The sequence below is a fragment of the Hyaena hyaena genome, unplaced genomic scaffold, assembly GCF_003009895.1.
Source record: "Hyaena hyaena isolate Hyena2069 unplaced genomic scaffold, ASM300989v1 scaffold_393, whole genome shotgun sequence".
In the NCBI taxonomy this organism is placed as follows: Eukaryota; Metazoa; Chordata; class Mammalia; order Carnivora; family Hyaenidae; genus Hyaena; species Hyaena hyaena.
This window is the reverse complement of record NW_024081025.1, coordinates 1,276,139-1,290,731: the sequence shown is the minus strand read 5'-3', so window position 1 is coordinate 1,290,731 and position 14,593 is coordinate 1,276,139. Positions and strand designations below refer to the sequence as shown.

Below are 14,593 nucleotides of genomic sequence, written 5' to 3'. Positions count from 1 at the left end.
TTAGTCACACAGTTTTACAGTTATTTACCTACTCAACATTAACCCCATGTTGTTCAAGGGCTAGAACCTTATTCTGTTCAACTGGTTTCCTCAGTGCCTGGCATATTCCTAGCATTAAGGAGGTGTTTATACTATCATTTATAACAATTACAAAATAATGCTCCTAGGCAAAATTGTAAAATACATGAGGATTGGACACTTTTAACCTCTTAATTAAACAGGGATGGGTAGCAAAACAATTTACTAAAAAATAAAATAAAAACTAATCTCCTGACTTTGGGGCTGGTGTTCTCTGTAAACTATGATGAATTATTCAGTGCAAATAAGCAGATATCTCTGCCGTCATACAACCAATCCAGTATTATGGCTAAAACAACCACGTTGCCTGTGCTCCTTTTGTTATAATTATAGTAATATGAAACTCAAGGGAGCTACATGGTCTGGTAACCAAATCACTAAAAGCTAGTCTGGAGCTGGTCTTAGGGAAAATAAGTTCCCATTCAGTTTAGCGACTCTTAGAAGAGCTTTTGGGGGCGCCTAGGTGGCTCAGTTGGTTAAGTGTCCAACTTCGATTCAGGTCATGATCTCACAGTTTGTGGGTTCAAGCTCTGTGTTAGGCTCTGTGCTGACACATCAGAGCCTGGAGCCTGCTTCAGATTCTGTGTCTCCCCTCTCTCTCTGCTCCTCCCCTACTTGTGTGTGCTCTCTCTCTCTCTCTCTCTCTGTCAAAAATAAATAAACAAACATTTAAAAAAAGAGTTTTTGAAGAAATCTTGGTGTAAGTAAAATAGAAAAAAGAGTATAAAAGAAACTAAATAACTAAAGGCTAAAAAAGCAAGATAACAATATTTTAATTTTAAAATTTCCTAAATAATAATTTGCAAAACTTTATTTATTCAACATCTGTCTCCCTCAAAGCACTAATTTAAAAAATAGGAACATGATCAAACAAAACACAAAAGCCCACAAATGTTGCAACAAAGTGTATAATATCTCAAAGCTGCTCAACAGTACCTCACCACCTCAGGAACTCCAAACACAGGCCTCCATTTTTTAATATAACAATGCTTTTATGATTTTTTTTATAATGTGTGCCGATATGTTTATGCAAAAATATTACCAAATACTTTGAATTAGCAGTAATATGATTGTTTAGGTTAATCCAGGCAATACAAACTCTAATCAATGGAAATCTGAATTGTGAGCCTATCTATGTTAAACTCAGAGATTCTTTAGTCTGGCCTAGATATTAGACTAGATTAGACTAGACTAGATGCTAGTCTAGATTCGACTAGACTAGATTCTTAGTCTAGTAAGAGCTTGTGGTGAGGGTGGTTGGGAGGCTCAGTCACTTAAGTGTCCGACTTCAGCTCAGGTCATGACCTCACTGCTCGTGGGTTTGAGTCCCACTTTGGGCTCTGTGCTGACAGCTCAGAGACTGGAGCCTGATTTGGATTCTGTGTCTCCCTCTCTCTCTGACCCTCCTCCACTCACACTCTTATCTGTCTCTCAAAAATGAATAAATGTTAAAAGAAAAAAAAAAGAGCTTGTGGGTTCCATATACTGCTAAGGCTGTGTGCTCCTTCAGCTAGGAAACCTTTATGCTTGGGAAGTATTTGACTGTATGCCAGAAGGTACTCACAACCACATGAAAAGTTTTAAGTATTAAAGCAGTCTTTCTTGATAGTATATATATTAAAGAATATTTATATATTAAAACAAAAGAAACACATTATAAATTAGAATGCAAGGGCACCTGGATGACTCAGTTGTTTAAGAGTCGGACTACAGAACCAGTCATTTCACCCTTCGTGAGTTCAAGCCCTGCATGCTCTGTCAGTGAAGTCTGCTTTCCTGTCTCCCTCTCTCTGCCCCACCCCTACTCGTGCATGTGCTCTACTCAAAATAAATAAACTTCTAAAAAAAGTTGTTAAAATAAAAAGTAGAAAGCAAAATTCATAGTTACTTGTAAGATGAATATGAAATTTCATTGAAACTTTGCACTTTTCTATGGAGCACTTGAGTTATACCCTAGATTTCTGGGAATTTTTTTGGAAAAGAGGAAGAAAATTTGACCATGCATAACAGAGTTGGGCCATCATTTCTGTGGTTCTGGATAAGACACTGCTATTAATACAACTTAAAAATATACTATTTTTGTTTGATAACCACTTCACAATGCCAATTCATATTGAATTACCATAAGCCAAAAAATTTTAAACCAATTCTATTAATAACCATTTTTTCTCTATCTGGTTTCCCACCTTTATATTTATCCACATCTAATTAATCCTGTCAAAATAATTTTTGATTCATAGAGTACTGCACTGATTATATGACTTCCTACTTAAAAACTTTCAAGAATGCAAATTAGCTACAAATTTAAGTCCAAAGTCTTCATGCCAGCATTTAGAATTCTTCACTACAGGGACGACTGGCTGTCTTAGTCAGGTAAATGTCCGACTTCAGCTCAGGTCATACTCCCTTGGTCCTTGGGTTTGAGCCCCGAGTTGGGCTCTGTGTTGACAGCTCAGAGCCTGAAGCTTACTTCAGATTCTGTCTCTCTCTCTCCCAAACATAAATAAACATTAAAAAAATTAAAATTATTCACCACAGTTCCAATGTATCTTTCCACCCAGTCCCTAAAATTATTTATTTTATTGTTATTTTTCTTTGAGAGAGAGAGAGAACGAGGGAGGGAGGGAGGGAGAATCTTAATTTGTGCTGAGCACAGAGCCTGACACAGGGTTCTCAGAACTTGACCCCACAACCCTGGGATCATGACCTGAGCCAAAATCAAAAGTCAGACAATTAACCAACTGATCCATCCAGGCACCCCTCAATTTTTTTAAAACTCCAAATATGCAAATAATTTTATAATTAATGGTAGAAATATAGGTAGAGCCTATTTTCTTCTTCATATAATTCTGAAACTTCTTGATTTTCACTGCAATGTAAATTATCTCAGAAACATTTCAAAAGTTTTAAAGTTTAAAACTTAGTGGTATTTTACTTTTTTTCTTAAATAGTTTATTGTCAAGCTGATTTCCATATAATACCAGTGCTCATCCCAACAAGTGCCCTCCCCCATGCCCATCACCCCCCTTCTCCTCTCCCCAACCCCTATCAGACCTCAGTTTGTTCTCAGCATTCAAGAATCTCTCATGGTTTGCCTTCCTCCCTCTCCCCAACTATTTTTCCCCTTCTCCTCCCCCATGGTCCTCCTTTAAGTTCCTCCTAATCCATCTATACATGCAAACATATGGTATCTGTCCTTCTCTGCCTGACTTATTTCGCTCAGCATAACACACTCAAGTTCCATCCATGTTGCTACACATGGCCAGATTTCATTCTTCCTCATTGCAATGTAGTATTCCATTGTATAGATAAACCACATCTTCTTGATCCATTCGTCTGTTGATGGACACTTAGGCTCTTTCCATGAATTGGCTATTGTTGAGGGTGCTGCTATGAACATTGGGGTCCATGTGTCCCTATGTATCAGCACTCCTGTATCCCTTGGGTAAATTCCTAGCAGTGCTATTGCTGGGTCATAGGGGAGTTCTATTGTTAATTTTTTGAAGAACCTCCACACTGTAGTGGTATTTTAAATGGCAAATATTACCTGCTCTGGAAATAAAATGTAGACCAACTCATTACAATGTAACAAGGGAGAGTTGACAAAAAAGATCAAAAAAGATAAGGTTGAGTAAGGATCTGTGGTTCTTCATGAAGAATTTACAATATCAGGCACATATTGTTCTTGAAAAATCTGAATTCTACATTTGAATGTTGCCAATATTTAAAGCAATGTATTTTAATGGATTGGGTCTGTTTTTCATTTGTTTTCTCATTTCTCAAATCAAAGATTACCACAGGGTGCAACAAAATTAGAATGTACTCTTTTGATAAAATGGAAAGTTCTCTGTTTCATACCCTTAAGATCTGAAAGTTTATCTAACCAAAAACTATTTTATGGGTTACTTTACATATGAAAAAAAAATGCTAGTTTTTTAAAAATTTGCAATAGAATATAAACTATACACCATCATTACATCAATATAAAAATATAACCTTACAAACGTACAAAAATTGGAAAATAGTATTGAATATTAAAATTAACCTTAAAAAGTCTTTAAATGTTCTTAATTTTGTGATGGCTTTATGATAAAAAATGTCTGAAAGAAGTTGAGAAAGTAAACCTTTAACAATATTTTTGTAAGATAATTTGAGATGTTTTCAGATAAAACCTAAATTGCTGTTATACAAAATTCTTATTTCATTAATCCACATTTCAAGTGGATCATGTTGACATAAAACAACAAAGAACTGAACGTTTTGACTATTAAGACTAATAATAATTATTGATAAGCAATATAAAAAGTTTTCAACAAATTAGGATAAATTAAGATACTTTATTTAAAGGGTTGGTAAAAATAAACATCTATGAGTAAAAATGTTCTTTGTTTCTCCCCATTTTGCATTTAAATTGGAAAGGTTTATATGTCCTTTCAAATCATTCAAACTAGAACCAAAAACATGGACTCCTCAGAACTGGAACAACCTATGCTGGATTTTACTTGAAGCTTAATATTTTTATTAATATAAAATTCCACAGACATCTCAAGGAGATGACCCAGATCTACCCTGTGAGGAAAATATGCCTCACTTCCCCTGAAAACGTGCCCCCACTTCTCCTTGAGGCAAACAAATAAAAATTACACCCTCCCTGTTGTGCACTGGTCCCATTTCTGCACTGTCAAATCCATGTGGTACAAATGAATGGAAAACCCCAAATGACCTGGTTCAAACCAAATCTAGTTCAGTGGGTATAGGACTTTGACTGTGTCAGGATACAGTGGATGCACTGCCCAAGTGAACACATTGCTTTTTTTGTAGCCATCTTAACAACTAATACTGAGAATGAGCACAGGACATGTGTCATGCTCAGCAGTGACTGTTAAGAATGTCCAGTTGAGGGGTACCTAGCTGACTCAGTCAGTGGAGCAACACCCTTGAACTCGGGGTCAGGAGTTCAAGTCCCACATTGGGTATTGAGCTTAGATTAAAACAACAACAAAAAATAAACAAATAAAAATAAAATAAATAAAATAAAATAACAACATTAAAAAACTAACAGGTGGGGGGGCGCCTGGGTGGCTCAGTCGGTTAAGCATCCGACTTCAGCTCAGGTCATGATCTCACGGTTCGTGGGTTCCGGCCCCACGTCAGGCTCTGTGCTGACAGCTCAGAGCCTGGAGCCTGTTTCGGATTCTGTGTCTCCCTCTCTCTCTGACCCTCCCCTGCTCATGCTGTCTCTCTCTCTCAAAAATAAATAAAAAACATTTAAAATATTAAAAAAAAAACGTAACAGGTGGCTAATTTAAGTGGATGAAAAAATGAATAAATATATTAATGAATAAATAAATGTGTTTTAAAAAAACAATGTCCAATATGAGTGAATGAGCTGAGTATTTTGAGTTAGAATGGTAAGCTGTGAATTTAGACTCCAATCAAACCTGGCTTTTGATTTCAAAGACTTTCCATTAAATGACTTTGAAGAGATATTCTCTTCAGCTAGTTATTTAGAAAGTAGAACCATAAGAACAATTCCACAGTTTGGAGAATAAATGTTAATATTTGAAAGCACCTAGTCTGGGCCTGGTATGTTGTTCAGTAAATAATAAATTTCCATTCCCTTAACATGTATGATCATTTCTACGTGAAGAAAAAATAACTATGGTCCCTTTGAAAAATTTCAAACCTCTGTTATATATTGAAAAATATATTAACTGTTGAAGTCCTCTCCTTTTGCCCTAATCCCATTTCCTCCTTTGGAAATCAGCTCCATGAACTATCTTTACTGTGCCTTCGGCCTCTCCTACAGTAATCACCTCTTCATGGCATCTATAGAGAGAACCAAGGCCTTTCCTTGAAACATTAACTAAAAATTAATTTGACCCTATGTCCTGACCCCCACTACCCACCCACCTTTTCCTTCCATCTTTTGGCTACAATCCTAGGATAAGCACTCAACACTAGCTGATCCCATTCCTTAACTTTCCATTTTTTACCCAATAAAATCTGGCTTCCACCTCCCAATCATAAAGCTATTACTCTGACTTTCTACTCGCCAAATAAAAAAAGTCCTTTCAGCCCTTTTTCTATGAGGTCATCTCATGACCATGACCTACTGATCACGCCACACATTTTGATGCTCTACATACCCTTGTTGCTATAACAATTCCCTTTCCACCATCTCTTTTATGGACTCTCTGGAGAATTCACTTCCTCAGCTTCCATTTTCTCCCACTTCCCTTCTCATTCTACGTGCTTGCCATAAAAGTTGCATCATTATAGTTACTTCCTGTATGCTTCCTGAGCTTGTTAAAAATGTATGTCTTCTGAGCTTGTAAAAAATAGCCTCTTGGATGTCTTCATCTCTGATTCTTCTTTTACTCATCAACTTCTCCCATACCCACCATATTAGTTTTCTAGGGCTGCTATAACAAATTGCCACAAACCAAGTGCCTTAAAAGAACATAAATTTCCTCCCACACAGTTTGGGAGGCCAGCAATCCAAAATCAAGGTGTCAGTATGGTTGGTTCTTTCTTGGGGACTCAGAAAGAGAATGCATTCTATGGCTCTCTCCTAGCTTCTGGTGGTTGCTGGCAAATCTTGGAATCCCTTGCATCTGCATAACTCCAGTCTCTGCCTCCATTGTCATATGTTTGTCTTCGTCTATGTGTCTTTTTTTTCTTATAAGGATAGTAGTTGTATTGGGTTAGGGGCCCACCCTGCTCAATATTAACTAATTACAACTGTAATGACCCACTTTCTAAATAAGCTTACATACTGAAAATCCAAGAAGTGCATGAATTTTGAGGAGACATTATCCAACCCAGTAAATCTGCCAAATCTGCCCTCATTCTTATATTGCCTCAAACCTCAAGCCAAGACTCTGAAAAGCACTCTTTACTCCCACCTCTCTCTAACTTCATATCTCACTTGTCAAACCCGATCATCTTCAGCTTCTAATATTTCTAGACTTCATATTCTCTTGTTCATCTTTAATTCGTCATCTCAAATCCCCAACTTACTCTTTAGCATCTCCTTCTGGGGCTACTACATGAGTCTGTCCAACCTCCCTCAAATCCAACCTTGTCAGAGTTACGAGAGTATATATAAATACATACATACAATCATGGCATATTAGAAGTAGAGTTGCTTTTATTATTTTTTTTTACTGCTTCTTTACTGCAATGCACACAATTATGAAAGCTCTCCTTCTTCAGGGAAGTAGGAACTAAGAGGCGAGTGGTTTCTGTGGAAGCTCTGGACTTTATAACTTCTTTTGGCTTTGTGGATTCTTTATAAAGCTTTAGAATGTGGGAAATTCATCATATCTACAATCTAGCTATTTATTAGATTTCAAGGCTTCTTTGGGAAAACCAGACAAGAGGGGCTTATTTCAGTGTTTTGAAATTTAATAGTGTACATTGGTTCCAGAGACTCTACGAGAGAAGTACTTATTCTCAGCTTTAAAATAAACAAACATAATAAACTAATATAATTACATGAGTTGTAAGCCATTCTTAGTTATATACGTGCATGTGCGTGCACGCACACACACACTGATTTTTAAAAATATTGTTTTTTTCTGAGACATATTAGCCCAGCCCATAAAGATTAGTCTAGAAATAAAAAATTTTATAGTCAATAAGTGGACGCATGCTTGGAAAGACTGCTTAACTCTTCCCTGACTTCCATGGTTTTATTCCTGAAACTATCACACTGGACTTCAGTTTCCCCTTTATTTCATCCCAAAAATGAAAGTCTTAGAATTAACCATGGTGATTTCCATATTCCCAAGTAGATATTCTTTTTCATCAACATCGTAGATTTTAGGGCTTAGTAGGAAGTAGGGCTATGGGCAGGGAGAATTTAAGAGTTAGAAGACAAAATTAGCTCCATTTATTTTGCCTATAATTGCTGCAAACAAGTTCAATCTTTCTTGGCTCCTAACTATGTAATCTCAAAGTGTCTCCATTTCCTTGACACTCTTTCCAGTCTGAGAAATCCTATTCTAACTGATCCAGGATTCCAGGTGAGATTATCTCTTCCTGTTCAGGAATACGGTATAACAGTATAACAAATCCAAATTATTTTATCCTTAGATGTATCTAAACTTCTTTTGCAACTAAATACCCAACTCTTGCACACCATCACATTTTAGAAGTAGGAGTGTCTGGAGGACACAAATCCACTCTGTTTAATAAAACCATCATTAAAAATTTTAAAAAAGGAGGGGAGGGCGCCTGGGTGGCTCAGTTGGTTAAGTATCCGACTTCAGCTCAGGTCATGATCTCATGGTTCATGGGTTCAAGCCCCGCATCGGGCTCTGTGCTGACAGCTAGCTCAGAGCCTGGAGCCTGCTTCAGATTTGTGTCTCCCTCTCTCTCTGACCCTCCCCTGATCATGTTCGTTCTCTCTGTCTCTCTCTCAGAAATAAATAAAACATTAAAAAAATTTATAAAGCCATACCTGGGCATAAAACTGCTTTTGCCATTGAGAACTGGGATAAAGAGTATATCTCACTTCAGTGAAGAGTAGATTACTTGAGTTCTCAAAATCAGTTGTATATCCAATAGAAAAAAAGATAATAACTACTTTTGATACATTCAGATTATTAACCTGGAGTTCTTTTTATGTAATGTTACCAACTGATAATGACTTCTAAAAAGTACATAGAGCATATCAACATAAAAATTTCTGAGACTAGTAAGATTCAGAAAAGCACTGTACTAATGGCAAGTTTTAGAATAGGAATACAGGAGCTCTAGATTTATCCTCAATATGTGGTTTTTTTTATACACATCACAAATATGCAATCATGGGCCTTAGAGATCCACATCTAAGAATAGAATATGTTTAATTATTATTTAAAAGAATTATGTGCCATCATGGTTAAGGAAGCTTATTTTATCATAGGATTTTAGAGCTTTTATATTCAGAAAAATTGTTTTTTAATTCAATTAAAATCTTGTATTGGGAATGGAACACCATTGGATTTATTATCAGGCCATTAAGGTCTAAGTCTCATCAACATTTTAAAACATAATTTTCAAATTTCTTTCTTTCCATTTTCAATGGACATAGAAGGAAATTTAGTCTTGATTAAGCCTGATTTACTCTCATTAAGCATTAAAAAAAAAAGAAATTGAGGAAAGGTATGAATAGATGGAGAACAGAGGATTTTGAGGGCAATGAAAAGACTATGTATGATATTGTAATGATGAATGCCTGTCATTGCCCAAACAATGTGCATAGAATGTACAAGAGTGAATCTTAAGGTAAATGATGGACTTTAAACGATTACAAGTGTCAGTGTAGGTATATCCATTGTAATAAATGTACCACTCCTGTGGACAATTTTAATAATGGAGGAGGCTATGCATGTCGTGGGGGGGGGGGTCCTGGGTATATGGGAAATCTCTGTACCTTCCTTTCAATTTTACTTTGAATCTAAAACTGTTACCAAAAAAATTGTATTTAAAAATATTTTATTTCTGAGAAATAATACCTTTTTTCAAAATTATTTGAGCTCTAAATTTGAGAGGAAGCAAAGTGTTTCCTCTCCCAACCTTCTCTCTACATATATATATATATATATATATGTATGTATATCAAATCATATTGATCCAGAAAGAAACATTTATTTCTCCAGAATTTTCTACATTTTGTAAATATATAACTTCTATCTAAAAATCAGTCTATAATGCTCTTTAAAAGTTAGACATAAGTTTATCATACAACTCAGCAATTCCACTGATGACTACCCATGAGAAATGAAAATATATGTACACACTAAGACTTTCATGAAATAGTCCTTAGCATCCTGATTCATAATAGCCTCAAACAGGAAACAACCCAAATGTCCTTTCACTAAAAAGGAGAGGTGACATACTGATACATGCTACAACATAGATGAACCTCAAAAACATTATGCTAAGTGAAAGAAGCCATAAACAAAAGATGACATATTGTATGATTCCATTTATAAGAAATGTCCAGAAAAGGCAAATCTATAGAAACTGTAAAGAGACTAGTGATTGGGAGTGAAAACAGAGATTAACCATAAATGGACATGAGGGATCTGTTTGGGGTAGTGAAAGTGTTCTAAAAACTGAGTTCTGGTAATGTTTTCACAACTTAGTGATTTTTTTTCTTAAAAATCAATGAAAGGGATAAATTTCTAAAAATCTAAATTTCTAGTCTAAAATTGACTAAAGAGGAGAATTGTTTAACACAATGAAATGTGACACATTTTAAAATTTCTTGCATAAGGTATCCCATTAGCCTTCGATATTTTGTTGTAGAAAGATGTGGCAAAGACTAAAGGCAATTACTAAAGACCTTTTCCACCCACAAAATCATACGTTGCTTCAAAATTAAATCACTTTATCTTCCAAAACATCTTCCTAGAAAATGAACTTTTTTGCGGTAGTATCAGCAGAGAGACATTCCAGTATGGATCGTATCAGTAGGAAACAAAAAAGCTTTTCAAAATGTTGGCCTAACCAACCTCGATCCAGAATCCACCCCAGTAGTACTTTCTGTGAGCTTTATGGCCATCAGATCTCATTTTAACTACCCAAATTCTGAGCTTTCTGAATATTAAATCCCAGAAGAACTTTTTTTTTAATGTTTAGAAACGCCGGTGTGAGGAAAGGCATCTTGTGAAGAGATAAAGTGGAGAGACAAATTTTGAATCCACATGTACATAAAGAGAGACGCAATGCTCACAGTAATTTTTATCCAATTCTTTTTCAGTATCCAAACCGTTAATGTTTGTAGTTTTTTATTTTTTTTCCCTAAGTGGATATTTAAGTGGTCTCCCGCCTCGAATTTCTACTTTCTGTCCTGCACAGACTCCGATTAGTAATACCTGAAGGTTTTTTGGGGGGGAGGGGGGGTAAGTGTTTCCCGTTCACGCAGCTCATGCTAAGCGCTTTCCAAAGGAACCGAGTTCAGTTGCGCTCCCTGGGATGAGTTCTACCAATACGGGACAGGCCGGTCTGTCTCTGCCTTACTCTGCAGGGAGCCGGCAGCGGCAGATGGGCCCTCTCCCCCAGAAGATACTTTCAGGTGCTTCCCCAAGCGATTACAGCAGCAGCAAGCAGGACCCACGCCCTCCATCTCCTAAGCCCCTGCGAACATATTATACCCGGGTCCCTCCCGGGCAGAAGTCCCAGGCTCGGGGAAGCCTCAGAATCATGCGGTCTCATCAGTCCCGGATTTTGTCCAAGAATGAACGGAGACTAGTGAGGTGAGGTGAGTTGACCAAAGCCACAGAGCCTGGCGCTGGCAGAGCCGGTTAGAACTCGCGTCTCTGCTGATCCGGGGGCCGCCAGCAGCTGCCTGGGGCTCGGAACGCGCAGCCCAAGGAAAACGACGTGGCACTGTCGGCGAGAGGGGCTAAGGGCTCAACAACTCAGGACAGGAGGTCACTGATGACCACCTTCAGGGGAGACTCGGCAAAAGGCACGTGGCCAGATCTCCCTGGCTGTGCCTGTGGACCTCAGCGCCCCCTTACACCCTAACGGTACCTCAGTTTGCGTGCCAATGATGTGGTCGCTCTAGCACACCCGGCACCTGCTTTGAATTCCCCGGTGCCTGTGCAGACTGAGCGGAAAACGGGAAAGTTGCACTTCCCACGTCTTCTCTCCCTCAGTCTCCCCCGTCTCCCTCAGTCTCCCCCGACTCCCTGAATCCTTTCCCCAGTTCCTCGCACCAGCCACGCTCACCCCCGCTACCCCTCCACCCGGTACGTTACCAGCCGCGCGCAGAGCTCCGCGCCGAGCCTGGGCCAGGTGTCCTCGCGCGCGGGCTCGCCCAGCCTCCCGGTGACCGAGAGCTGCGACGCGGGCTCCGGCTCGCTGCTGCCTCCACCGTCCACTGGGATGCGGCCGCGTCGCAGCTGCTGGGCTGAGGCGCAGCCGGGAGGTGGCAGTGACTCCTGGGGGCGGAGGGAGCGACGGCCTGGACCCGCCCCCGGCGCAGAGCGCCCCCCACCCCCTCCCCCACCCCCTCCTTGGTATCCCCACGCGGTGTAGCCCTCGGGCGCCTTGAGGCTCGAGAGGAAGAGCGACAGTGGCTCCCGGTTGGTGCCCGACGCAGGACTCTCCTGCAAGCGTGTTAACAGACGACTGCTGAGATCGTCACAGAACCACTGTCCTCCCCGCCCGCCACTCTCAGTTCCCCTGGATGACTGTTCAGGTTCTGTTAAGAATTCGTTTGATGTGAGTTCAGGAATTTCGCCACTCTCCCAGTTCCCAGAAGCTACAACTTGTCGGTCCGACCCATCGTGTCCTCCTGGGGGTGTATTCTCCAAGTGTCCTTAAAGTTGCGTCTTGAACTACTCGTGGCTGTTTGGAGAAGGTAGGAATGTGCATAGTTTTCTTAGCTGCACCCGGAATCTGGGTCTTCGGGTTTATTAGCGGATTATTTTAACAGATTGGGAAGCAACTTGCAATGCCGACAACTTTTAGGCAAAGAAAAATAGATAACAATGCCATATCCAGTTTTGTTTTCAGGTTCTCACAAGGAAAAATGAGGTCCTTATTAAGGTTTCATTGCGTCCTTTAAAAGCCATATTAAATGGATGACAATACCGCTGAAAAAACTAAGATACAGTTCTCTGGTTTGTCCTCATTAAAGTCCTGAGATCGCCAAAATCTTAGTACCAATATTCTCATTGTCATTCTGCTCTGGCTTCCTAACCAAGACCTATGATACCTGCCACTTCACTACTGACTATGTCTAAATTTCCTTTTTACGCAAAAGCTATGTGAGATACAAAAATACGATCAGGCAAATATTTGATTTAAAATATCTTCTAATGGTGCTACAATCAGGCCCTTTAAGTTATTTAATATTCTTATCCTCACAATGTAGTAATAATCATCACTATTTTCATTTAAGAAACCAAGGCCCAGCAAAGTTAGATAAGGTTTGAATAAAGTGAAATAGCTAAGAAGACTGCAGATCAGTTTTTGAGCTTAGGTCTTTCTGCCTTTGAGGTTGATCAACTTTTTAAAATTTAAACTCTGTTACTAAAGCTTGTGATTTTTCTAAATTCTGACCTGTATGTCTTATTTTCTAAGAACATTGTTACTTGTGTGGTTGTTCAAATATTAATAAGGGATTGAGATTTATATTTTTGTGTAACTTCAAAGCTTATTATTTGACATTATCAAGTATATTTGTGTATCAAATATATTATAAATATTATTAAGGCAAATTATTCTAAGTCCTATTCATTTTAGATAGCCTATAATAGAGAATGATACTAAAATATTTAGATATATGAGTTACACCATGATGGTTGGATTTTTATGATTCTGCAACTGTATTCCTTATACTCACAAAATTTGTTTTGTTAACCTTGTATTTTGGGTTAAATTTGATAATATCATTAGTCCTTACTCATATACTTTTAAATTACGTATTTGAAATAATCAGAACCACTTGAATGCATGTTCTGTAAACACTATATCCTCACTAGCTAGAATAGCACAAACCAAGTGCTTAAATGCAGTTTTTAAATGAAAAATGTAATTTTACTTCCTTCAATTAAGAGAAAATAATGACTTAAGAAAACTCTATTGAGTGCTTTTGTCTACTTAAAGTTGATTGAATATTTTTGATAGTCTCTCACAGGAAAGTAAGAGAGATGATGCCATCAGGTAAACAGCCTAAAGGTTTGCAGTAACTGTTGCTAAGACCGGGAGAGAGAACCTGACCATTAGTCCAAAGAAGTACTTTTGAGTCCAGGAACTGGTGTTACTAGTAGTAGTAGTTGGACAAAGTTGTGTGAATTTTTATAAAATATATGAATCTAAATGCAGAAAGTTTAATCAACTTTGGGGCTTTGCCAAATGATCTGATGGAAAGATAAGAAGAAAACTTGGCGTGCTCGCTTCGGCAGCACATATACTAAAAAAAACTTGGCTGCCATTACTAAGAGAGTAGTTGAAGGACAGAGCCATGAGATTAATGTAATACTAAATAGGAGAATAGGTAGAAACATAAAAAAAGGAGATAAAAAGATGTTAAGGAGCTACGGATATAAATCAAATGAGGAAGAGGAAAATAAGCTGTAGCCAAGGTGAGATAGTTTTCTTGAAAGCTCTAGTAGTAGTGATGACATGGTTTATGGAAGAAAAATGAGTAAGGTTGGCTGACACAGAATGAAGATCAAGAAGTTAGAGACTAAGGTACTGAAAAGACCTTTCACATGGATACTGAAGACACCAACAGTTGTGAGAAGCCATGATATAGATAAGGAGTGAGTCAGATGCCAGAGATTTCCATGAATGTGGTGGAATGATGTGGAGCTGAGTGGATAACTATGCAGAGTTGGGGCAGAAGGTACATACCCAGGAAGCAAGAGGCCCTCTTCAGGGCCAGGCCAGCTGAGACGTGAGTCCCCATCAGACCACTCCATGTTTCCAGAGGCTAGGATATTAGTGTCCTAGGGCTGCTATAACATACCTTGAACCAGCAGAATATTTTTTTCTCATGGTTCTG

The 14,593-nt window shown here is 38.4% G+C and overlaps 1 protein-coding gene across 3 annotated transcripts in view; it reads right to left on the bottom strand.

The window, feature by feature from the left end:
* The window catches only part of PKIB (cAMP-dependent protein kinase inhibitor beta), a 108,794-nt gene extending 96,743 nt beyond the window's left edge, over window positions 1–12,051 (bottom strand). For 2 of the 3 annotated variants that reach the window (XM_039251513.1, XM_039251515.1), the window contains exon 1: window positions 11,838–12,051. The gene's annotated coding sequence lies outside the window, so the exon portion shown is untranslated. The remainder of the gene's footprint in view (window positions 1–11,837) is intronic. The other variant, XM_039251514.1, reaches the window with a different exon arrangement.
* Between the last annotated feature and the right edge of the window lie 2,542 nt (window positions 12,052–14,593).